General features: G+C 44.1%; 1 protein-coding gene across 1 annotated transcript in view; it reads left to right on the forward strand.

Moving 5' to 3' along the window:
- The window catches only part of LOC143768184 (uncharacterized), a 96,756-nt gene that overhangs the window by 69,066 nt on the left and 2,763 nt on the right, over nucleotides 1-24,927 (forward strand). The window lies entirely within an intron of this gene.

The following is a 24,927-nucleotide window of genomic DNA, read 5'->3' on the forward strand; positions in this document are numbered from 1 at the left end:
TCATGCCACTTGCCCCTGCGGCCTCATCTATGTGGGCATGACGTCACGTGAACTTCGCCGCAGGGTGCGTGAGCATGTCTTGGACATTACAGATGCTTCCACTGAAGATGACACCACTAAACTAAAACCAATACCGCGCCACTTTAAGGCCTTTCATAACTGCGACCCTATGGGGTTGAGCGTTAGGGGTATCGATAGAGTGTTTATTGGCCCTCGTGGGGGGAATTGGAAGAGACTCTTGGCTCAAAGGGAAACAAAGTGGATATACAGACTCCAGACTATTTCTCCACATGGCCTGAACGACCATAATAGTTTTGTTCCCTTTTTACCTATATGATCGTCCTGCTTGAGTTATCATCCTCACGACTTCTCATTGCTGTCTTTTGTATGTTTTTATCCTGGCTTGTTTTTAATAAATTTTTATAGATTGTATGTCTGTGTCTTACTCATTATTCTATTTCTAATTTTAATTTTTTAGGGGTTTACATATTTGGTCATACGTTTCCACGGTCTTTCAAGAGGATGCCATTATTAGCCGTTTTAAGAAGATACGCGCTTTATGGCATTATATTTGTTGTATTAATTAATAAGGATTCATCTTTATAGGCATCATTATATGATTTTAAATACCTTTATACATTTACTTACTATGGTATTTATATATTCCAAATTGTTGTATTATTGTATTGATAAATTATTATATTTATTGTCATGCATTCATGTCACTTTAGTTATCATTATATGGTTTTTAATTGTTTATATATTCACCTATTATGGTTTTTATTTATTCCAATTGGCTGTATTGTTGTATTGATAATCATTATATTTATTATCATGCACTTATGTCACTTTATTACTTTATTGGTTATTACTTACCCCACTATATTCTCTACTTGTCCCTTGGGGGGACTTTACACTGTTAACTATTATATTTATTATATGCACTCTATTCTATAAAGTTTCGGGATAATTCCATATATTGATGTTTGTCATCTCATGTTTCCTTATAACCGTATAATGCATGCTTATTTCTTTCTTCATAATATACCACATATTGCACCTTTTCGCACATTTATCATATTCATTTATACGCACTTTTGTCACTTTATGTCCTAGTTTATTTTATTACATGATTTTTGAGCAACACATCTACACATTTTGGTGGATGTCATTTTTTGTCCTTCCGATTAATTAATTAGAGTTTATTTATTTATTTATTTTATCTTCATTTTTCTCTTTCTTGGTAGTTCTCATTCATGTATTTGTATATGTATATATATATATATATATATATATATGTATGTATGTATATATATGTATATGTATGTGTAGCAATTCTTGTAACTTATTTATACTATGTACTATGTTACTGTCTTCCACCTTTTTTTCACTTTTCGTTTCATAATACTATTCCCTCACTTTTTTCACTTCCATTTTGGTCGGTTCTTCATTTAATTTTCACAATTCTTTTCTCTTTTTGCTATCACCTTTACTGGTGTTGATTAGCACTAGTGATATTTCTTTTTTTCTGACACATTTCCATGTATGACTACGTCTTTTCCTGCCATATGCGCCGGTGCCTTATTATTCTGTAGCACAGTTGTATATAAAAACTTCTTCGGCTTTTGTTATTGTGGCCCCACAAAACTGCCATTCTAGCTACATATATATATAGCATGTAGTATTTTTTCCCCCGTAGCAGCGCCGGTGTCTGACAGACACTTTGCTCTGTTCAGGCTCCATCTATTATACGCACATGCAGCAGGCACGCATCTTTATTTCAACAGTGCGCGCCTGCGCTGTAGGTGCCCTACTGACGCTGTATAGACTCCCAGTGTTCAGCGACACACGTCCAATTATGCGCATGCGCTGTAGGTATGCCTCCGGTCCAAACAAGCGCGCGCGTGCGCTGTAGGCGTCGGATGGACGCCGATCAAACTTCCGGTTTCTAGCGCTACACGTGGAACGGTGTATACCGCTGTATGGCGCGCCCGTGCTGTCAAAGCAGCACCTTACTACTAGTGCGGCAAGTGCGACGTTGAGGGTCAAGGTATGCTTAGCCATTATCATGTATGATCACAGGTGTTGGTGGCTTTATTTCTAAACTCCTCTTCTCTCTCATTGGTCATGACCAATATATAACCCCATGTGGCCAGGACCCAACCACCCCGGACGAAGCATTTCGGTGCGAAACGCGCGTCGGGTGTGGTGGGTCCCCGGGTTCCTCCTCTAGGTAACTATACCCTTATTCAGACGTTATATTATGTAGAATGGGAGCACTCTTGTCAAGCTGATCTAGCTGCCTGATGTCAGGTATGGGCATTGTGTCACAGTTCAGACATGTATGTATTTACTGGGCTGTATGTTTATGAACTTATTATACATCTGTGTACACTGTTATTACCATATATGCTCCCTGAATGAGTACTCCCTGCTGCTCTATTTCTGTGCATATTGAGGACGTTTCCTGAGTGTGACCCACCATTGCTCCTGCACTGGTGGTCATTACCCCTAACAGTTTTTATATGTTACAAATGTTGTTTTTATATCAATAAAGTATATACTCTTTCCATTATTTGGCCTCGATGTGAGGGTGCTTTGTTTTGGTTTGTCGTCATAGCCATAATAGAACAAACTTATCTTTAGGGGATTAATACCCCATCCTGACGCTTTTTCCCCCCACACGTCTATCAAGAGGGGTTCATCAGGGCAATGCCGATAGTAGGCGTTGGGCAGCTCTAGGTAGCAGGACGCTGCACTAACAGCACTTTCTATTTATGTGTTTGGTGGTGGCTTTGGTAGGGATACCTTGGTAGGGTCTCCTAGGGCTAGTCTACTTTGAGTGGGGGGCGCCATATCGTTCCCCAGGGTGCCAACCTCCGCTACAAGGAAGGGACTTTATTAGGGGAAGGCACTATCTATCCTCCCTAGTCCATTTTCCTTGCATAGTGTAATATCAAAAGTCTGACTATTTTTGTCTTTTACGGACACATATACTGTGTGTGTAGTTGGGCTTATTAATCTAGCATTGGATTAAACCCTCCAAAATTCCCTGCTATTTTCTGAGTTTTTTGGTTTTGTTTTTTGTAACTTTTAAATATTGTTAAAAGTCATCTTTTAGGTCTTTTTTTTTTTTGTTTTTAAGCTTTTCTATCCATACATTATGCCCCATAAGATGCTCCATACATTATGCCCCAGAAGATGCTCCATACATTATGCCCCAGAATTTGCTCCATACATTATGCCGCATATGCTGTTGCTGAGATTAAAATAAAAAAATCACATACTCTCCTCTCGTCGCTCAGGCCCCCAGCACTTGCGATAGTCACCTTCCCCATTCCGCCGCGCGCCGCTCTGTCTTCTGGCTCTGACTATTCAGGCAGAGGGCGCACAATACCTACGTCATCGCGCCCTCTGACCTGAACAGTCACAGGCAGAGGACGCGGAAGATGGAGCGGCGCCCGGCGGTGGAACGGGGTCAGGTGAATATCGGAATGCTCACCCTCCCCTGTTACACTCAGCTGCTCCCGGTGAGGTCCCTGGCAGCTTCTCACTGTCAGATGGTCTCCGGGAGCCGGCAGCGTCTTCCTATGTTCAGCGGTCACGTACTGCTCATTAAAGTATTGAATATGCGTCCATATTCATTACTTTAATGAGCGATACCACGTGACCGCTGAACACAGGAAGAGCTGCCCGGAGACCATCGGAGATGCAGGCACCATGCCAGGAGCATGTGAGTGTGTGACAGCCGCCGCTCCCCCTCCCCCCGCCGACAATGACTCGAGTATAAGCCGAGAGGGGTACTTTCAGCCTAAAGAATTGGGCTGAAAATCTCAGCTTATACTCGAGTATGATTAACAGAAATTCCAAATTCATTGTGGTGACTGATGTCAGTCACCCCACAATAACGTATACTTCCATACACTACAAAGATACTAATCAAGAGAAACAATGGAAGCTTGTTTAAAAGATTTAAATACAAACTTTATTTGAAAAATAACATACTTAAAAACCAGGCACTTATCAAGTAATGATAGTGCAATACAAAACAAAAATGACAAAAGACACCAGACATGTAAGAGTCTACCGCACAATAAGTGGTATATGCTAGGGAAAGACCCCGTATTTAAAGGTATAGGCATAAGAACTCTAATTAGACCTCCAAACCCATGTACCAATACTCTAAAGGGTACACCATAAGTCCCATATATGAATCAATTCAGGGCCCAGATCCATACTGGATGCCCTCTATCCAATACATGGGGATGGAAAGGTTCCGTAAAGAATACCTCACCTAAGTGCAGGTAGACCTCTGCACGCACCCAGACGCGCGTTTCGCCGCCGTTTGGCCTCGCTTCTTCAAGGGGAAGTGTGTTTTATGACTGCCTACAGGACCTTAAATAGTAAGAGAAACAAACCACCTGACTGGTCATGTGATAGCGCTATGTGAGCTTGGCGCATGCGCCTGACGCCGTCCGGGTCCGCCCACCCCCGCCCGGACGTATCCAACCTCGGGACCGGCGAGAGCTACATTGCTCTTGCCCGTACCCGCTGCAGGACGCTGCCGAAAGTGGAGGGGCGGAGCCAAGACGGAGACGCGCGCACGCGCACACACAAAATCAGGTCTGTATCCACCCACATGAACCATTACAACCAATGGAACAGTGTATATTCCAAAGACAGGAGGAACCATGCCCATATAATAATAATTCGCAGAATTACAGTAATGCGCTTCCATCTATCTTAAATAAATATACAGCAAACATATATAACCATACAAGATGGAAAAAAAAGGGGGGGGAAGAAAAAGGGGGGGGGGGGGAGTCCTCCAAAGAATGTCTGGCAACATTTATACTGCGTCCCATATGTCTTCCCTCCAGTTGTAAACGGTTCTCAGCTCTTTATTTAGGAAGAATCAAGTTTCTTGTAGCAGGGGGAGAAGATGTCAGATCCGGATCAGAAAAATAAAAAAATTTATGGCATATATCCCTTTCCTTTAATATATCTTTAGAGCAGGATACACGTGTATGCGGCACTAGTGTCGCTTCTCTACTATTTACTATAATAATTTTTGTCTTTATTATATACTTTATCTGTATGTATTGTTTTAATGGTTCTTTAATAAACTGTAATTTTTAGCTTTTGGAGTCCATCTTCTTTTTGGTTTATCAGAAAAATAAAATCTAAACACAATATAGAGACATATTAAAAACAAACTTATGTACAATTAAAACACAGGGACCAGGAGAATATAAGGGGAAAGGGGAGAGAGGCAAAGCAGACAGACAGTAATCTAATCAGACGCAGAATCGCACATGGCTTTTATAAATATGAACCAAAATTGAGCGATTCATTTAATCCAGCAGGCTTCATGGTTCCGAGTGTCACAATCCACTTTAATTCACGTTGTGCTAATAGTTTTTTTACGTTTCCACCCCTAATACCCACATGTACCACATCAATACCTCTAACTTTAAACTCTCTAGGATCACTGTTATGTACTAATCGGAAGTGTCGTGGGATCGTCTTAAGGGTTGATATATCTTCCACTGTTTTGGCCGCACCTACACTCACCGGCCACTTTATTAGGTACACCTGTCTAACTTCTTGTTAACACTTAATTTCTAATCAGCCAATCACATGGCGGCAACTCAGTGCATTTAGGCATGTAGACATGGTCAAGACAATCTCCTGCAGTTCAAACCGAGCATCAGTATGGGGAAGAAAGGTGATTTGAGTGCCTTTGAACGTGGCATAGTTGTTGGTGCCAGAAGGGCTGGTCTGAGTATTTCAGAAACTGCTGATCTACTGGGATTTTCACGCACAACCATCTCTAGGGTTTACAGAGAATGGTCCGAAAAAGAAAAAAAATCCAGTGAGCGGCAGTTCTGTGGGCGGAAATGCCTTGTTGATGCCAGAGGTCAGAGGAGAATGGGCAGACTGGTTCGAGCTGATAGAAAGGCAACAGTGACTCAAATCGCCACCCGTTACAACCAAGGTAGGCCTAAGAGCATCTCTGAACGCACAGTGCGTCGAACTTTGAGGCAGATGGGCTACAGCAGCAGAAGACCACACCGGGTACCACTCCTTTCAGCTAAGAACAGGAAACTGAGGCTACAATTTGCACAAGCTCATCGAAATTGGACAGTAGAAGATTGGAAAAACGTTGCTTGGTCTGATGAGTCTCGATTTCTGCTGCGACATTCGGATGGTAGGGTCAGAATTTGGCGTAAACAACATGAAAGCATGGATCCATCCTGCCTTGTATGGAGCATCTTTGGGATGTGCAGCCGACAAATCTGCGGCAACTGTGTGATGCCATCATGTCAATATGGACCAAAATCTCTGAGGAATGCTTCCAGCACCTTGTTGAATCTATGCCACAAAGAATTGAGGCAGTTCTGAAGGCAAAAGGGGGTCCAACCCGTTACTAGCATGGTGTACCTAATAAAGTGGCCGGTGAGTGTATATCTCTCACGTGTTCTCTGACACGAACCCTCAGCTCACGTGATGTGAGCCCCACATATATAAGAGGGCAGCTGCATGTTGCGTAGTAGATAACATTTTTCGTACTACAAGAGATATATTCTCTAATGTCAAATGTTTTTCGATCCACTGAACTGAATGTGGACGTTTGATAAGTATTGGCACATGCCAAACAGTGGTCACATTTATAAAAACCCTTTCTAGGTTGTGTTGCACCAAAGAAATTAGGACTGGGAGCCACATAATGGCTTTTGATAAGTAAGTCGTTCAAATTTTTAGAACGACGAGGAGTCATCAGTGGTCTATCAGTCAGAAAAGGTCTCAGGGAGGGCTCTGCACTAAGAACGGGCCAATATTTTGTCATGACATTCCGCATAGTGTCCCATTCATGATTAAATACTGAGATAAAGCGTATCTTCTCATCATTTCTCTCTCGTATTTTCTTGTGGTATAATAGTGAGTCCCGAGACACCGACTTGGCTCGATTATACCCATTTTTATACTCGAGTATATACGGTATATAATATGCAAGCATACCGGAAGAAGCACTGCCGCGGACTGGAAGTGAGGTATCTGTCACCTCAGCAACCGCCACTCCAGCCGGCACCCACGTCATGTCGGATGTATGTGTGAGATGGATGTTGAGATCATTGCTGTTCAGACCAGTCAAAAATTCATGTAACTCCAAAGGGGTACCCTGCCAGATCAAGAGAATGTCATCAATGTACCGCGTCCAAGAGAGGACGAGGTCCATCGACGCCTGTTTTTTATTATGCTGTTTGTCTATTAACTATGTCGGATATGCATTTTTTATCATGTGACAGAATGTTAACATTCTCTACCATCCATGCAAATGTGCCACCATTTGGGACAATATATGGACTCTCAATATGCATGACATCAACTCCATATGGATGAAGTTGTTGCAACACCATATTATTTCTCTTGCTCTGGACATATGTGGAATTATATACTATTTGATAATTTTGCTATAATCCCATCATAATGATATGTAACTGCGGGTATCGTGATATGTCTAGGATTTTGTATGATGTTACTATTATTGTTTCCCACTCTGATGGTTGTTAGATCTAATACATGGTGAGGCTCAAGAGTGAGATATGGAGAGAGATAGATACATCTAAAAGTTCCCCACGTTAAATCAATGACATTGTTGTGGCACTGTTATATGGTATATATTTATGTCCATCTGTCACAAATTGATAGCGCTGCCGCGGGCAGTACGCATGCGCGCCTTGTCTCCGCCATCCCTGACGACTTCCCGTGTCTCTATGCAGCCCGGGGCATCAGGTCACGTGGGGCATTGCGTGTTCCTGAAACCTCCTGCTGCATGACACGGGCACCAGCTGGGGTCGCGGTTGCCGAGGTGACCCATGTGTCACTTCCGGTCTGCGGCAACGCTACTTCCAGGACGCTCGCATGTATATATATAGTCCAGCATGTCTTAATACACTGCACACCCTGAAGAAGGTGCCATCCAAAACACGTGTAGGGGCGGACAGGCGGATCCCCTAGGTCCTTACTGGTGTTATCCATTAGGTATGGTATTTAATAGGTCTATCTTAGTAGATCTCACCTTATATACAGTATATGGTCCATTACTTGCACTATTGCACTTTACTGCCTTGGGATATAGCCACTATTTATATGCTGCCATATAACTAATTTAATCTTGAGTGGGCTTTTACTTGAACTAAGTGGTAGCCACCAGACAATCTGATAGACACAAGCCTCTTTGATAAATGATATGATATATTTTTCAATGCTATTCTGACATCATACCTTTATTAAAATAGTATTTACTATGTGTTTCTATACATACCTTTAAACATTCTTGTTACTTACCCATGGTCCTAATGGATCTTGCCTGTCATTAGTATTTTATATTCATGTATGTGTTTCACTGTTGTTGCAATATTTCCTAATATATTTTGTACAATAAAGTTGTTAGTTTTTTCCTATATACTTTGGACTGTTTGATCATCTTTTTTCCCTCTCTGCTTATGTAAGTTGACGATTTGTGCATATTTAGTCCAACTACCACATTGGTGTGGCATTTGCCTTATACTATGTTTTAGATAAATTAATTTAAGGATAACCAATTGTCACGCAGTCCTTGTCCGATACCACACAATCAACAGAGCAAGAGAATGGGGGGGGGCGTGGCTATGTAGTGAAGGAGAGAGGACACATTGCGAGAGAGCTCCTGAATCCTACTATAATCCTGCACTCAAGACCCCCAGATACGCCAGTATATCTACCACCGCTGAGCTCCCCTGGCTCCGGGCGACTCCTCTGGAACCTGTGAAGGGACCGCTGTGACCGGGAAGCTCCGGTGGCTGAGGAGACCTGGACGGACCCATAGTGAGGAGGCGGCCATTTTCGGCAAAGCGTGCTCTGCTACAAAGAAGCGCGGTGCTGATTTCTATCAGAGACTTGACCTCACCCTCAGTCTCCGGGTGGTTACCGGCGCCTGCGGTGGGTGCTGTGTGCTTGTGGTGCACCAGGAGCGGGGGAGACTCGGGCAGAGGCAGTGTCTGTGTGAAGCGGCTGCCATCTTCAGAGCGCACGCTCCAGCAGGTGGAGACGCGGCGCCATTTCTCATCCCTGCAGCGCTATATGAGTGGGTGATTAACCACATATTCTGGACACACTGAGGGGAAGCGTGGAGTGTGCCCTGGAAAATTGGGCCCTGCGCTTCTCACATTTGCTATAAGACACCCTATCTATCGGTGCCATTACTTTGGAAGGCCCTTGGACCCCCCCTCCTTGCTGCTGTCACTACAGACACAGTGAATCCTCCCTGGTGCGCAGCACTTTAGTGGAGTCCTGAGATTGCCATATCTATAACTCTTCAGCTCACGGCAGATATTACTCCTCCATAGCCTTACTGTGTCTATGCGACTTGTGACTCTGACCTTGCTAACCATGCAGCGTGCCAAAGGATCAGGGGCAGCTGATAAGTTAAAAGAGTTTGCCAGAGTTGATCCCTCTGATAAAACACGAACCCTTAGCAACAACCCCTCTCAAGTGCAACGTAAAAACCGTCCCTCTGATAGCTTTGAGGGAAATGAACCGGAAGAACTGACGCTTAAGCAAGCGTCTGAGCAATTAATGCCAGCTATTTCCCTAACCAGAACATCCCTCACTGAAAAAATAGAGGATGTACATACTGAGGTGGGACGCCTCCGTCAAGATATGCAAGCTATGAAGGGACGCATTACAGAGGTGGAGACGAGGGTATCCCGTGTAGAAGATACCATTGCACCCATGGAAGCCAAGTTGACAAAAGTAGCTGGCTCTATAAATGCCTGGAAACAAAAGGCAGATGACCTAGAGAACAGACTGCGCCGGAATAATATTCAAATTATTGGTCTGCCAGAACGTACAGAGGGTCAACAGCCTGAGGTATTTTTGGAGGGATGGCTCAAATCTTCTCTGGGAGATGAATTTTATTCAACGTTTGCTGTGGAAAGAGCCCATCGAGTACCCACAAAGCCTCTCCCACCCTGGACTCCACCTAGACCTTTTCTGGCACGGATCCTCAATTGCAAGGACAGAGATACAATTTTGCGACTGGCACGGCAAAAAAGCCCCATTAAATTTAATAATGCTGTAGTCTCGATCTTTCCGGATTTTTCCATGGAACTTCAGAAGCAAAGGGCCAGGTTTATGGAGATCAAGAAGCGACTCAGAGACAGAAAGATCATCTACTCAATGATCTATCCGGCCCGACTCCGAGTTGTTTATAAAGGTTCTTCTGTGTTCTTCACGGATCCAGCGGAGGTAGCTGAATGTCTACGATCTCATGGGGCGTCTTGTGCAAAGGAATCCTAAATGCATCAATGCGTCAAGTAAAATTCTTCTGCTTACTAAATATGGAGCTCTCTCTGGAAATGTCCAGATTACCAACAATACCGGACGCTGAATCCAGCGAGGGTATCCCCTTACTACTTTGATAACGGGAGCACAGGACGTTGCTCCTATACTGTTTGGTTCTTGTTTAACTTTTCCTTTCCTATTGGTTTTCTTTGTTATTTAAGTAGAAACTGCCGCCAACGATGTTCTTGTTTTCTATGCGCTACCTTTGACCTTTGCCTGAGTAAAAACGCATACCATATTTGGATAAGTAAACATGGGATCTGAAATAGTATGTATGACATGGAATGTACGAGGTATTAAGTCCCCCCGAAAGAAAATTAAGGTTTTTTCGCAAATCAGACGCCATCACCCCCATATAGTAGCTTTGGTAGAGACGCACCTGACCAGAGATACAGCTCGGTGTGTGCAGAAACCGTGGGTAGAATGGCATATACACGCTTTCCATACCAGCTACTCTAGAGGAGTTTCATTATTAATACATAGAAATGTCAGATGGGAAGCTAGGGAGGCCCGAAGGGATTCTGAAGGCCGGTTTGTTTTTGTGCATGCGCTAATTAATTCTAGTGAATATTAATTTTATGTATCTATAACCCCCCCGGCTAATATGTCAATCCTCCGGATGGCAATGAGCTTTGCTCTAAACTATCCAGACGCACAAGTTATCTGTATGGGAGACTTTAATTTAGTTATGGATAATAGCCTTGATAGATTGAGATTAGATGATGAGAGATCTGGGGAGCCACCCTCTTTGGTCCGGACCCAGCTGGCATTTATGGAGGGCAGTGGATGGTTAGATCTGTGGCGGATGCATCACCCTAGAGTGAAAGGGTATACCTGCCACTCATCTACTAAACGGTCTTTGTCCCGCATAGATTACATATTTGGTTCTAGTGGGTTTGCAGCGTGGGTGGACAGTGTGGAACACGGTAATAGGGGGATATCAGACCATAGCCCGATCATACTTAAACTCAAATTTGGGCAACCAAGGAGTGGTGTGGTCTGGAAGCTGAACCCCTTTTGGCTGAAACTAATGGATCATAACGACAGAACAGTGGATCAGTTGAATTGTTTCATTTCATCCCACCCAGAACCCCAGAATGTCAATTTATTTTGGGACCCCCTCAAGGCATACTTAAGAGGATGTTTGTCCTCCACAATTTCATATATAAAAAGGGTGACCTCAAGAGAGGATGATGGGGTGGAACAGAGACTGAAAGATGCGGAGGCCGCATATATATCTAGCCAAACTAATGGTAATAGAATTGAGTGGTTGACCTCACAGAGGCTGTATACTCAGCACATGGACACCAAGTCTAAGCGTAAGCTATTTTTTGCACGTCAGTCATATTTTGAGTTGGGAAATCAAACCGGTAAATTTCTAGCCTACCTAGTGCGTCAACATAATACATCTAATACAATACTGCAGGTTCGCGCGCCAGACGGCCTATTGATGTCCACGACAGACGAAATACTTCACTGTTTTTATGACTACTATGAGTCATTGTATAACTCCAAAAGTGGCCTCGGCGTTTTTCAGTGTCTGGATTATCTGTCAGATGTAATATTTCCCACATTGAATCCCACTCAGCGAGATTTTATGGATGCTAAATTCACATTGGAGGAGGTAGAATATGCAATAATGGACATGTCCTCTGGGAAAGCTCCTGGGCCGGACGGGTTTCCCGTTGAGTTATATAAAAGATATTGGGATATACTGGCGCCACTCCTATTGAAGGTATTCCAGGGTATATGGGAGGGAGGATGTATGCCCGAAACTTTCTATGAGGCACATATTGTCATACTCAAAAAAGAGGGGAAGGACCCTCTGGACTGTGGCTCCTATCGACCCATATCGTTAGTCAATGTAGATTATAAAATCTTCACTAAAATCCTGGCCATTAGATTGAATTCCATCATACTGGACCTTATTCACCCAGATCAGACTGGCTTTATGCCTGGTAAAAATACCTCTATTAACATCAGGCGAGTTCAATCAATAATTCAATATAGTTCTTTGGTGTCGGATAACAATTGGGCATTAGCATCCTTGGATGCGGCTAAGGCCTTTGATTCTCTTGAATGGCCCTTTCTGTCAGCATGCTTGCAGAGGTATGGCTTTGGAGATAAGTTTCTAAGGTGGATCAATGTATTATACATGAAACCTAAGGCGCGTATAATTATAAATAATTCCATCTCTAAGTCCCTCTCATTATCTAGGGGAACTCGTCAGGGGTGCCCCCTCTCGCCGGCTCTTTTTGCTCTTGCGATAGAGGCACTGGCAATACGTATGAGATCCTCCTCTGATGTCAAGGGCATAGATATAGCGGGTCGGGTGGACACCATCGGCTTATATGCCGACTATATGGTGATATTTATGGACAAGGCAGAGGAAACGCTACCAAAAGTGATTGCTACTATAGATGTCTTTAGTACATACTCCGGCCTATATATAAACTGGGACAAATCTGCCCTATTGTCGCTCTCTTGTGCCCCAATGCCAAATCTTGAAACTCTATCCTTGCTACCTGTAGTATCCAATTTCAAATACTTGGGTATCTATATGTCCCAAAGCAGTAATTCTGATCTACAACTTAATGTCTATCCATTGTTAGAATTAGTCAAATCCAAATTTGCATCTTGGAGCAAACTCCCACTATCTGTTGCAGGCCGTATTAACCTAATAAAAATGATTCTGCTCCCTAAACTTAGTTCTTGCCTTCAACATAGTGCAGTACCAGTACCTAAGTCCCTCTTTACAAATTTAAACTCCCAAATCACTTCCTTTATATGGGGGAAATCTAGGCCCAAACTTAGACTGTCTGTTTTGCAGAGGCCTAAGCGGGGGGTGGAGCGGCATTGACGGATTTTTTTCTACATTACCTGGCCGGGCAGGCTAAGGCATTGGACAAGTGGATGCCTGGTGGTTGTCTCCCTAACTCTGAGCATCATCTGCTTCATTCTGCTCGGGTGGAATGTCCATTGAGTTTTTTTAAATCAGAAAAAATGAGTGCCCCTCATCCACTGCCCATGCTTCGACTGGCACGATTAGTATGGAGACAAATAAAAAAAAAGTTGTTGGATTTACAGATATTATTGCTGAAATGCCCCTGTGGAAAAATAACTATTTTCCGGCGCTACTAAACCACCCGTCCACTGATTTTTGGGTGATGCATGGTGTTACCTCGGTGGGGGACTTACATGACCAGGGAACCTTCATGTCCTTTGAACAAATGCAGTCTAAATACGATATTCCAAGATCACAATTTTTTCGTTTCTTACAATTAAGATCAGCTTTCCAGTCATATATGAGGGGGGTGAACATAGGCCGCACAAGTTCGTCTTTACCTCTGATAGGAATACTCAAATCCCAGGGACCCCAGGGCCTTATTTCTTCTTTATACACCTATCTGCTGTCAGTGGGAACGGGATCAACTATAAGACTCATCAAAGGGAAGTGGGAGAGACTCATCCCTGATGTACAGGAAGAAGAATGGGAGGAAATTTTTAGAGTCCCCACTTACAGTATCCCCGTCGGTCAATAATAGAATTACATAACTATATATAATATACCAATCGTATTTGACTCCCATACGGCTTTTTAAGATGGGTCGACTTCACTCCTCGCAATGTCTGCGTTGTCATTCACCAGATGCAGATTTTATCCACATGATGTGGAGTTGTCCTTCAATATTGGAAAGAGGTGACATCACTGCTTTCATCCATAGTATTACCTCCTGTTCCTCTTGAGCCATTAATTTGTTTATTTGGGGTGTGGGATGAGGAGACTTGGGGTCATCATGTTGGGAATTTTTTACGGGAGTCACTCTTTATGGCAAGGAAGGTGGCAATGCTGTGGATGGGGGGTTCATGCCCCTCCCTCAGAGCTTGGGTTGAGTTAGTAAATTCGGTCATTCCGTATGAACGTACGCTATATCAAAATAGAGGATGCCCAGGTAAATTTGAGAAAATTTGGAGCGGATGGAACTCCTCTCACCTCGCTTTATAAACTTATAGTTAATTGCGTTAGTGCAAAGTGTCAAATTTCTCTAGATGTTACACAAAGGAGGATGCGAAGTTATTGTCAAGCTGCAGAAAGGTGGTTAGTAGGATATAGTTGTAGTAATGGTTTAATGTCTGCAAATTTTCATGACTCCATGTTAGGTTTGTATGGTTTGAATGGAGTAAAGGATATGTTGAGCACAAATTGTGATATTCAGTCATGCATACAATGTACATGTTCTATATTGACTGTAATACTAATGAGCACAAATATGTATATTGTATATTTTTCACTTTATGGTTGATAAACGAATTTAAAAAAAAAAAAAAAAACAGAGCAAGAGAATAGTGAACAATTCCAAAAGCTTTATTTAGGCAAAAACACGAAAGGTCCATATACGATCCACCACACAAAGGATAAGATAGTCCAGAAGCCGAATGCAGTTCAGTAACCGGATAAATGTCCAAGGAGATGAGAGTCCAATAATCCAGCAGACAGAGGATTAAAAATGGTCCCTATGATTCCCCTTCTCTCTGAGGTGCTGTGTTCATATCCTCATTCCACACAAGACTGATCTGTGTTTCACGTCCCTGATTTTTAAAGTCTCCCTCCTCATTCACAGGTTAGGGGGGAGGGTCGCAGGGGCTCATTGTTTCAACAAGCTAGTTCAATATGTCATTAGCATATTAGCAAACGACATTAGTCACTGACCCTGTGGAGAGATAACAGTACAGGACTGTGGGGGCTGATATCAGATGGCAAATAACAACTCATCCTACAAGAGAACACCATAATAATCAGTAAAATATAAATGTACACAAAATGATACCCACATAACATATCGCACCATCACACCAATGTTATTCATAAGCTATTTGTGCATACAGTCCAGAATAAGGGAGGGTCCTCCCGTTAGCAAAAGAATCCCCCTCACACTCGTACCTGCATTGTCCGGCGGTGAGCCTCACCCGAATGGCGCCGCCATGTAGTGGTGTAGCGAGCGGGAGCGTGGTTTAGCGGTGACGTCACCTGCCCATACTGACGGGCACAAACAGGGGGTTGATTGCTCTTTAGGCAGGGCTGCACACGCCACCTGCTAAGGTGCAAGCGGCTTTCCAATAGCATTTTATTCAGTTTAAGTGCAAATGTGACTTTGTGTATCAGTAAAAAAATTTTAAAACCAACTTACGTCAAACAGGATCACGATAAACTGCATAAAATGCATTACACCTGTGTCATGATATATCTCTAAGCTGTGCGTGACTGGTGGCTATAACATACATTTATTCACGCCTGCAGGAGATGTGTTGGCATAGCTCACGCCCTGGTTTCATGGATTTACTCCACGTCATAAATTCCATTATGTATTCAATCCTAAGAAATTCAGATTACTGCACAATCTCTCCTAAAATGGGGGCTCTAATACTTTCTCTATTCTTATCTTTGACTATCTAATATTTCTTTTTGAAACTCATCTGACAGAAAATATTGGCCCTTATGATAGTTTAGTTTGCCAAAAACCGTCATGGTCTGTATGAAGTTTTATCTAGTGCTTCTGTGGTTAATCTTGTTGGCCTCTCTCTGGCTTTGGGAGGGCTTTAAATAGCCTCTCTTGGGCTGTCTATTTGTCAGTGATACTCCTGCCCTCGGCTGAGTTAGTTGACCCTTGAGTGCTTGTGTCTTGTGAATGCTTTTGTGTGATCCCCCTGTTTCTGACCTGGTCTGTTCCTGTTTTGTTCTTGCCTGCTGATTCTGTACTATTTGTTGTTTGCCTGGTATTGACTCCTGCTTCGTCTTGTGTTGTGAATTCTGCTCTTGGGTTCCCTCCGGTGGTTGTTGATGGTAGTGCAGTCATCTCTGGGTTGCAATCCTGGGCAGGTGTTTCTGCTGATTGCAGCTCTGAATGGGGTATTTAGGTGTGCTGGATCCATTAGCCCTTGCCAGTTGTCCATTGTTCTTGGAGGTTTTGCATCTCTGTCCTGTTCCTCCTGCCCTGCAGCCAATTCAGCTAAGATAAGTGTCTGGTTTTTGTCTCTGCAGCACACATGCTGTGTGCTTTACAATTCAGTGCAATTCATTGTGTTTTTTGTCCAGCTTAGACTGTGTTTGGATTTTTTTCAGTCATGTTGGATTCTCAGGAGATGCAGATATACATTCCATGTCTTTATTTAGATGTGGGATTTTTGTATTATCTGCTGTGGATATTTTTAGGATTTTAATACTGACTGCTTAGTACTCTGTCCTATCCTTTTCTATTTAGCTAGAGGTGCCTCTTTTGCTCAATCCTGTTTTCTGCCTGCGTGTGTCTTTCCTCTTATACTCACAGTCAATATTTGTGGGGGGCTGCCTATCCTTTGGGGGTCTGCTCTGAGGCAAGATAGAATTCCCATTTCCATCTATAGGGGTATTTAATCCTCCGGCTGTGTCGAGGTGTCTAGGATGTGTTAGGTACACCCCACGGCTACTTCTAGTTGCGGTGTCAGTTTAGGGTTTGCGGTCAGTACAGGTCCCACCTACTCCAGAGAAAGTCTCATGCGGATCCAAGGTCACCGGATCATAATAGTCTTGTGCCTGCCCGTTTTGCCTGTTCCCCTGATACCTCCGTCGCTCTCCCGGTATCTGACTCTCAGCTTTGACCTGACCATTCTCTTGTCTCTTGTTCTGAGTCCCCGCTGATCTCCCGGCACTGACCTCAGTTCGTTTAACTTCCCCTCGGCCCAGCCGGTCCCCGCCGCTCTCCGATATCTTCTCCGGGAGCTCGCCGGTTGGCTCCGCCCCTGACCCTCCCTCTACAGTCACGTGTCGCAGGACTTGCACACTTGCGGTCATGCCCGTCCCGGTAAACCCTTCATGCACTAAGGACCAGGTAACCCAGTACCCAGGTTGGATACGTGTACTGATCCAATCTGTGCATCAGTCACGGTGTTCCTGATACACCAAGTCCATTCTGTAATTACTCCAGAGAGGTTTCACCACTAGTTACTAATTTTTTACTGATGAAGACTGTTGAGTTTGATCATTTCTTTAAATGTGTTATTGTCTATAGTCACAGTTTTTGACTACAATAGCTAGTGTCCAAGATACTCTGATAACTGTTGTGAATTAGACTTTTTGGCTCCCTCTGGTGGTTACTAGTGATATGACTCTGGGATTTTCTTCCCTCAGTTTGCACTCACCTGGGTCGTTAGTCCAGGGGTGTTGCTATATAAACCTCATGGATCCTTAGTCCAGTGCCTGGCATCGTTGTAATCAGATCCTTTTTGTTTGCTCCTATCTGCTGGTCCTGGTTCGTGCAAAATTAAGCTAAGTCCTGCTTCTTTGTTTTTTCAGTTATTTGCTTGCTCTCATTTTTGTCCAGCTTGTACTAAATGTGATTCCTGACCTTGCTGGAAGCTCTAGGGGGCTGGTGTTCTCCCCCCGGGCCGTTAGACGGTTCGGGGGTTCTTGAATTTCCAGTGTGGATATTTTTGATAGGGTTTTTGCTGACCATATAAGTTATCTTACTATATTCTGCTATTAGCTAGTGGGCCTCTCTTTGCTAAATACCTAGCTCATTCTTACGTTTGTCTTTTCCTCTTACCTCACCGTTATTATTTGTTGGGGGCTTGTATCCTACTTTTGGGGTCTTTTTCTCTGGAGGCAAGAAAGGTCTTTCTTTTCCCTTCTAGGGTTAGTTAGTTCTCCGGCTGGCGCGAGACGTCTAGAATCAACGTAGGCACGTTCCCCGGCTGCTGTTATTTGTGGTGCTAGGAGTAGATATATGGTCAGCCCAGTTACCACTGCCCTATGAGCTGGTTTTTGTGTTTGCAGACTTGGTAACTATTTCTGAGACCCTCTGCCATTGGGGTCATAACAGTATGCCAGGACAACATTGAATGTTTAATGCATTGCAGAAGTGGGATAATAAGAAAGGAAATTCTGAGTTTTTTTTTTTCCTCTCTTCCTCCCCTTTACCTCTGAGTGGCTTGTGCTTGCTGCAGACATGAATGTCCAGACCTTGATTACAAGTGTAGACCAGCTTGCTGCTCGTGTGCAGGGCATACAAGATTTTGTTACCAGTAGTCCTATGTCTGAACCTAAAATACCTATTCCTGAACTGTTTTCTGGAGACCGATTTAGGTTTAGGAATTTCAGGAATAATTGTAAATTGTTTCTTTCTCTGAGACCCCGTTCATCTGGAGATTCAGCTCAGCAAGTTAAAATTGTTATCTCTTTTTTACGGGGCGACCCTCAGGATTGGGCTTTCTCGCTAGCGCCAGGAGATCCGGCATTGGCAAATATTGATGCGTTTTTTCTGGCGCTCGGATTGCTTTACGAGGAACCCAATCTTGAAGTTCAGGCAGAAAAAGCCTTGCTGGCTATTTCTCAGGGCCAGGATGAAGCTGAAGTGTATTGCCAAAAATTTCAGAAATGGTCCGTGCTTACTCAGTGGAATGAGTGTGCTCTGGCCGCAAATTTCAGAAATGGCCTTTCTGAAGCCATTAAGAATGTGATGGTGGGTTTCCCCATTCCTACAAGTCTGAATGATTCCATGGCGCTGGCTATTCAAATTGACCGGCGTTTGCGGGAGCGCAAAACCGCTAATCCTCTGGTGGTGTTGTCTGAACAAACACCTGATTTAATGCAATGTGATAGAATTCAGACTAGAAATGAGCGGAAGAATCATAGACGTCAGAATGGGTTGTGTTTTTACTGTGGTGATTCTACACATGTTATATCAGCATGCTCTAAACGCCTAACAAGGGTTGTTAGTCCTGTCGCCATTGGTAATTTGCAACCTAAATTTATTTTGTCTGTGACTTTAATTTGCTCATTGTCTTCTTACCCTGTTATGGCGTTTGTGGATTCAGGTGCTGCCCTGAGTCTTATGGATCTGTCATTTGCCAAGCGCTGTGGTTTTGTTCTTGAACCGTTGGTAAATCCTATTCCTCTTAGAGGTATTGATGCTACGCCATTGGCGGAAAATAAACCGCAGTTTTGGACGCAGGTAACCATGTGCATGACTCCTGAACATCGGGAGGTGATTCGTTTTCTTGTTCTGCATAAAATGCATGATTTGGTCGTTTTGGGTCTGCCATGGTTACAGACCCACAATCCAGTCTTGGATTGGAAGGCAATGTCTGTGTCAAGTTGGGGTTGTCAGGGAATTCATGCTGATTCCCCGCCGGTGTCTATTGCTTCCTCTACTCCTTCGGAAGTTCCTGAGTATGTATTTGATTATCAGGATGTATTCAGCGAGTCCAGATCCAGTGCTCTGCCTCCTCATTAGGACTGTGACTGCGCCATAGATTTGATTCCAGGTAGTAAATTTCCTAAGGGTAGATTATTTAATCTGTCTGTACCTGAGCATGCCGCAATGCGTTCGTATATCAAGGAGTCTCTGGAGAAGGGGCATATCCGTCCATCCTCTTCCCCTCTTGGTGCGGGATTCTTTTTTGTGGCCAAGAAGGACGGATCTTTGAGACCTTGTATTGACTATCGTCTTCTGAATAAAATCACTGTTAAATTTCAGTATCCTTTGCCTCTGTTGTCGGACTTGTTTGCCCGGATTAAAGGTGCCAAGTGGTTCACCAAGATAGATCTACGTGGTGCGTACAATCTTGTGCGTATTAAGCAAGGAGATGAATGGAAGACTGCATTTAATACGCCCGAAGGTCATTTTGAGTACTTGGTGATGCCTTTTGGGCTCTCTAATGCTCCCTCAGTGTTTCAGTCCTTTATGCATGATATTTTCCGGAAGTATCTGGATAAATTTATGATTGTTTATCTGGATGATATTCTGGTTTTCTCTGAAGATTGGGACTCACATGTGGAGCAGGTCAGGATGGTGTTTCAGGTTTTGCGTGAGAACGCGTTGTTTGTTAAGGGCTCAAAGTGTCTCTTTGGAGTACAGAAGGTTCCCTTTTTGGGGTTTATTTTTTCCCCTTCTGCTGTGGAGATGGACCCAGTCAAGGTCCGAGCTATTCATGATTGGACTCAACCCACGTCAGTTAAGAGTCTTCAGAAGTTCTTGGGTTTTGCTAACTTCTACCGTCGTTTTATCGCTAATTTTTCTAGCGTTGTTAAACCTTTGACGGATATGACCAAGAAAGGTTCTGATGTTGCTAACTGGGCTCCTGCAGCCGTGGAGGCGTTCCAAGAGTTGAAGCGCCGGTTTACTTCAGCGCCTGTTTTGTGCCAGCCTGATGTCTCACTTCCCTTTCAGGTCGAAGTGGTGCTTCGGAGATTGGGGCAGGGGCCGTGTTGTCAGAGAGGCCCTGGTTGCTCGATAATGAGACCATGTGCTTTCTTCTCTAGGAAGTTTTCGCCTGCTGAGCGGAATTATGATGTTGGCAATCGGGAGTTGCTGGCCATGAAGTGGGCATTTGAGGAGTGGTGTCATTGGCTCGAAGGTGCTAAGCATCGTGTGGTGGTCTTGACTGATCACAAAAATTTGATGTATCTCGAGTCTGCTAAACGCCTGAATCCTAGACAGGCCCGCTGGTCATTGTTTTTCTCCCGTTTTGACTTTGTGGTCTCGTATTTACCAGGTTCATAGATATTTAAAAAGGCTGATGCTCTTTCAAGGAGCTTTGTGCCTGACTCTCCTGGAGTCGCAGAACCTGTTGGTATTCTTAAAGAGGGAGTTATCTTGTCAGCCATTTCTCCTGATTTGCGACGCGTGTTGCAGAGATTTCAGGCTGGTAGACCTGACTCTTGTCCACCTGACAGACTGTTTGTTCCTGATAAGTGGACCAGCAGAGTCATTTCCGAGGTTCATTCCTCGGTGTTGGCAGGTCATCCGGGAATTTTTGGCACCAGAGATCTGGTGGCTAGGTCCTTTTGGTGGCCTTCCTTGTCACGGGATGTGCGGTCATTTGTGCAGTCCTGTGGGACTTGTGCTCGAGCTAAGCCTTGCTGTTCTCGTGCCAGCGGGTTGCTCTTGCCCTTGCCTGTCCCGAAGAGGCCTTGGACACACATTTCCATGGATTTCATTTCTGATCTCCCGGTGTCTCAGGGCATGTCTGTCATCTGGGTGGTATGTGATCGCTTTTCTAAAATGGTCCATTTGGTGCCTTTGCCTAAGCTGCCTTCCTCTTCCGATCTGGTTCCTGTGTTCTTTCAGAATGTGGTTCGTTTACACGGCATTCCTGAGAATATTGTGTCTGACAGAGGATCCCAGTTTGTTTCCAGGTTCTGGCGATCCTTTTGTGCTAGGATGGGCATTGATTTGTCGTTCTCGTCTGCCTTTCATCCTCAGACTAATGGACAAACGGAGCGAACTAATCAGACTCTGGAGGCTTATTTGAGGTGTTTTGTTTCTGCAGATCAGGATGATTGGGTGACCTTCTTGCCGTTGGCTGAGTTTGCCCTTAATAATCGGGCTAGTTCCGCTACTTTGGTTTCGCCATTTTTCTGCAACTCTGGTTTCCATCCTCGTTTTTCCTCGGGACATGTGGAGCCTTCTGACTGTCCTGGGGTGGATTCTGTGGTGGATAGGTTGCAGCAGATCTGGAATCATGTGGTGGACAACTTGAAGTTGTCACAGGAGAAGGCTCAGCGTTTTGCCAACCGCCGCCGCGGTGTGGGTCCCCGACTTCGTGTTGGGGATTTGGTATGGCTGTCTTCTCGATTTGTTCCTATGAAGGTCTCCTCTCCTAAATTTAAGCCTCGCTTCATCGGTCCTTACAAGATATTGGAAATCCTTAATCCAGTTTCCTTTCGCTTGGATCTTCCGGTGTCGTTTGCCATTCACAACGTGTTCCATAGGTCTTTGTTGCGGCGCTACGTTGTGCCTGTGGTTCCTTCTGTTGAGCCTCCTGCTCCGGTGTTGGTTGAGGGCGAGTTGGAGTACATGGTGGAGAAGATCTTGGATTCTCGTCTCTCCAGACGGAGGCTTCAGTATCTGGTCAAGTGGAAGGGCTATGGTCAGGAGGATAATTCCTGGGTGGTTGCCTCTGATGTGCATGCGGCCGATTTAGTTCGTGCCTTTCACGCTGCTCATCCTGATCGCCCTGGTGGTCGTAGTGAGGGTTCAGTGACCCCTCCTTAAGGGGGGGGTACTGTTGTGAATTAGACTTTTTGGCTCCCTCTGGTGGTAACTAGTGATATGACTCTGGGATTTTCTTCCCTCAGTTTGCACCCACCTGGGTCGTTAGTCCAGGGGTGTTGCTATATAAACCTCATGGATCCTTAGTCCAGTGGCTGGCATCGTTGTAATCAGATCCTTTTTGTTTGCTCCTATCTGCTGGTCCTGGTTCGTGCAAAATTAAGCTAAGTCCTGCTTCTTTGTTTTTTCAGTTATTTGCTTGCTCTCATTTTTGTCCAGCTTGTACTAAATGTGATTCCTGACCTTGCTGGAAGCTCTAGGGGGCTGGTGTTCTCCCCCCGGGCCGTTAGACGGTTCGGGGGTTCTTGAATTTCCAGCGTGGATATTTTTGATAGGGTTTTTGCTGACCATATAAGTTATCTTACTATATTCTGCTATTAGCTAGTGGGCCTCTCTTTGCTAAATACCTAGCTCATTCTTACGTTTGTCTTTTCCTCTTACCTCACCGTTATTATTTGTTGGGGGCTTGTATCCTACTTTTGGGGTCTTTTTCTCTGGAGGCAAGAAAGGTCTTTCTTTTCCCTTCTAGGGTTAGTTAGTTCTCCGGCTGGCGCGAGACGTCTAGAATCAACGTAGGCACGTTCCCCGGCTGCTGTTATTTGTGGTGCTAGGAGTAGATATATGGTCAGCCCAGTTACCACTGCCCTATGAGCTGGTTTTTGTGTTTGCAGACTTGGTAACTATTTCTGAGACCCTCTGCCATTGGGGTCATAACAGATAACCATTTTCCGCAGCCAGTTTTGTGTTCCTTATCAGGGCCCATTTTTCAAATCTGATGTGTGTCGCTTTATTTGGTGATAATTTTAGAATTCTTCACAAAATATAAGCCCCAATTTTTTTCACTTTCACAAAGTGGAATAGCATACAGATGGACCTCACAAATTATTTTACAACTTCTCTTGAATCCGACAATACCCTATATACGGTTGTGCACTACTGTCTGGGCTCATTTCAGGGTTAAGAAGGGAAGGAGCGCCATTTAGCTGTTTGAATCCATATCTTACTGGAATAGTTTGCAGACACAATGTATCGGGAGCAGGGTTTGTGACCACCTGGCAGCTTAAATGATGGCCACTACGAACAGGCTTGGCGCTATCTACTCCATTTTCCTGATCCCAAAGATTGTCTTACTCATCACCGAATTAACACACCTACATGGATCTGGACTTACATAGAGACCCCCCAGGCTTGGGCCATAGTGTTGCCTGCTGTTTGGTGGTGTAAAATGGAAAGAACAATGGTTAGGTTGCCGGGTCAGAACCAGTAAGGCAGAGAAATTACAAAATCAGAAGAAGCAATAGTAGTCAGCAAACAGGCCATGATCACAACAGGATACAAATACACAAGCCAGGAGCTGAGCATAGAGAACTGAACCAGAGGAGAAGAAGGCTGTATCTGGCAGGTTCTTTCAATATGCTTCGAGCTTTCGTAGAATATGGTGCTATGCAATTGGCCGAATCAGTGAGCAGATTACTTTAGCTGGACAGCACATACACCCATACTTCCAGACTGGATTGCACTAATTGCCCCAGGCACCCTAATCTTAGTGGCTGAACTGAGCCTGCATCATCCACAGCTTCAGGTTCCAACGTTTACCCCATTACCAGCCCCGCCTGCCATGTGAATAAGGAAACGCCTAGTGACAAAAGCAAACATCGTAGGAGCAGATCTCAGAAGAGATGTGACACCATCTGCAGAAGCCCTAATATGAAAAAATCAGAAAACCAGAGCAGTAGAAATCCCCATAAAGTGACTCCATTTTAGAAATTTTAACCCTCAGATAATTAATCTGTTGGAATAATGACTATTTTTTATTCCACAGGCACTTTCTGGATATTAGCACGCAGTGGATGTGGGAGAAAAAAAATTGCCAATATGCCATTTTATTACCCAACACATAGTGCCCAGATTGTGCTCCAGGACACACACACCATAAATTAAGTGGGTTCTTGTCACTATAGTAATGCCAAATACATGTGTGCTAAATGTGGTTTGGGCACATTGAAAGACTCAGAAGTGAGAAAGATATTTGACTTTGAGAGAGTGGTTATTGATGGATTGGTTAATGGAAGCCATGTATCTGCACCTCAAAAACATTTCTAGAATTCAACACTTTCTTACTTTCGACTCTGCAAAAACTCACAATATTTCTCTTATTCATTCTCGTCTGGACTATTGTAACTCTCTACTATCCCTCTTACCAAACTCTCCCCTCTCCAATCTGTTTTGAATGCTGCAGCTACGATCATATTCCTCACCAATCGTTACACCAATGCCTCTAGCTTGTGCCAGTCATTACACTGGTTACCCATCCACTGCAGAATCCAGTACAAACTTATTACCCTCACCAACAAAGCACTCCATGGCTCACCACCACCCTACATCTCCTCCCTCATCTCAGTCTATCACTCTACCCGTGCCCTCTGTTCTGCTTATGACCTGGGGTTAG

Source organism: Ranitomeya variabilis, chromosome 4, assembly GCF_051348905.1.
Source record: "Ranitomeya variabilis isolate aRanVar5 chromosome 4, aRanVar5.hap1, whole genome shotgun sequence".
Classification (NCBI taxonomy): domain Eukaryota; kingdom Metazoa; phylum Chordata; class Amphibia; order Anura; family Dendrobatidae; genus Ranitomeya; species Ranitomeya variabilis.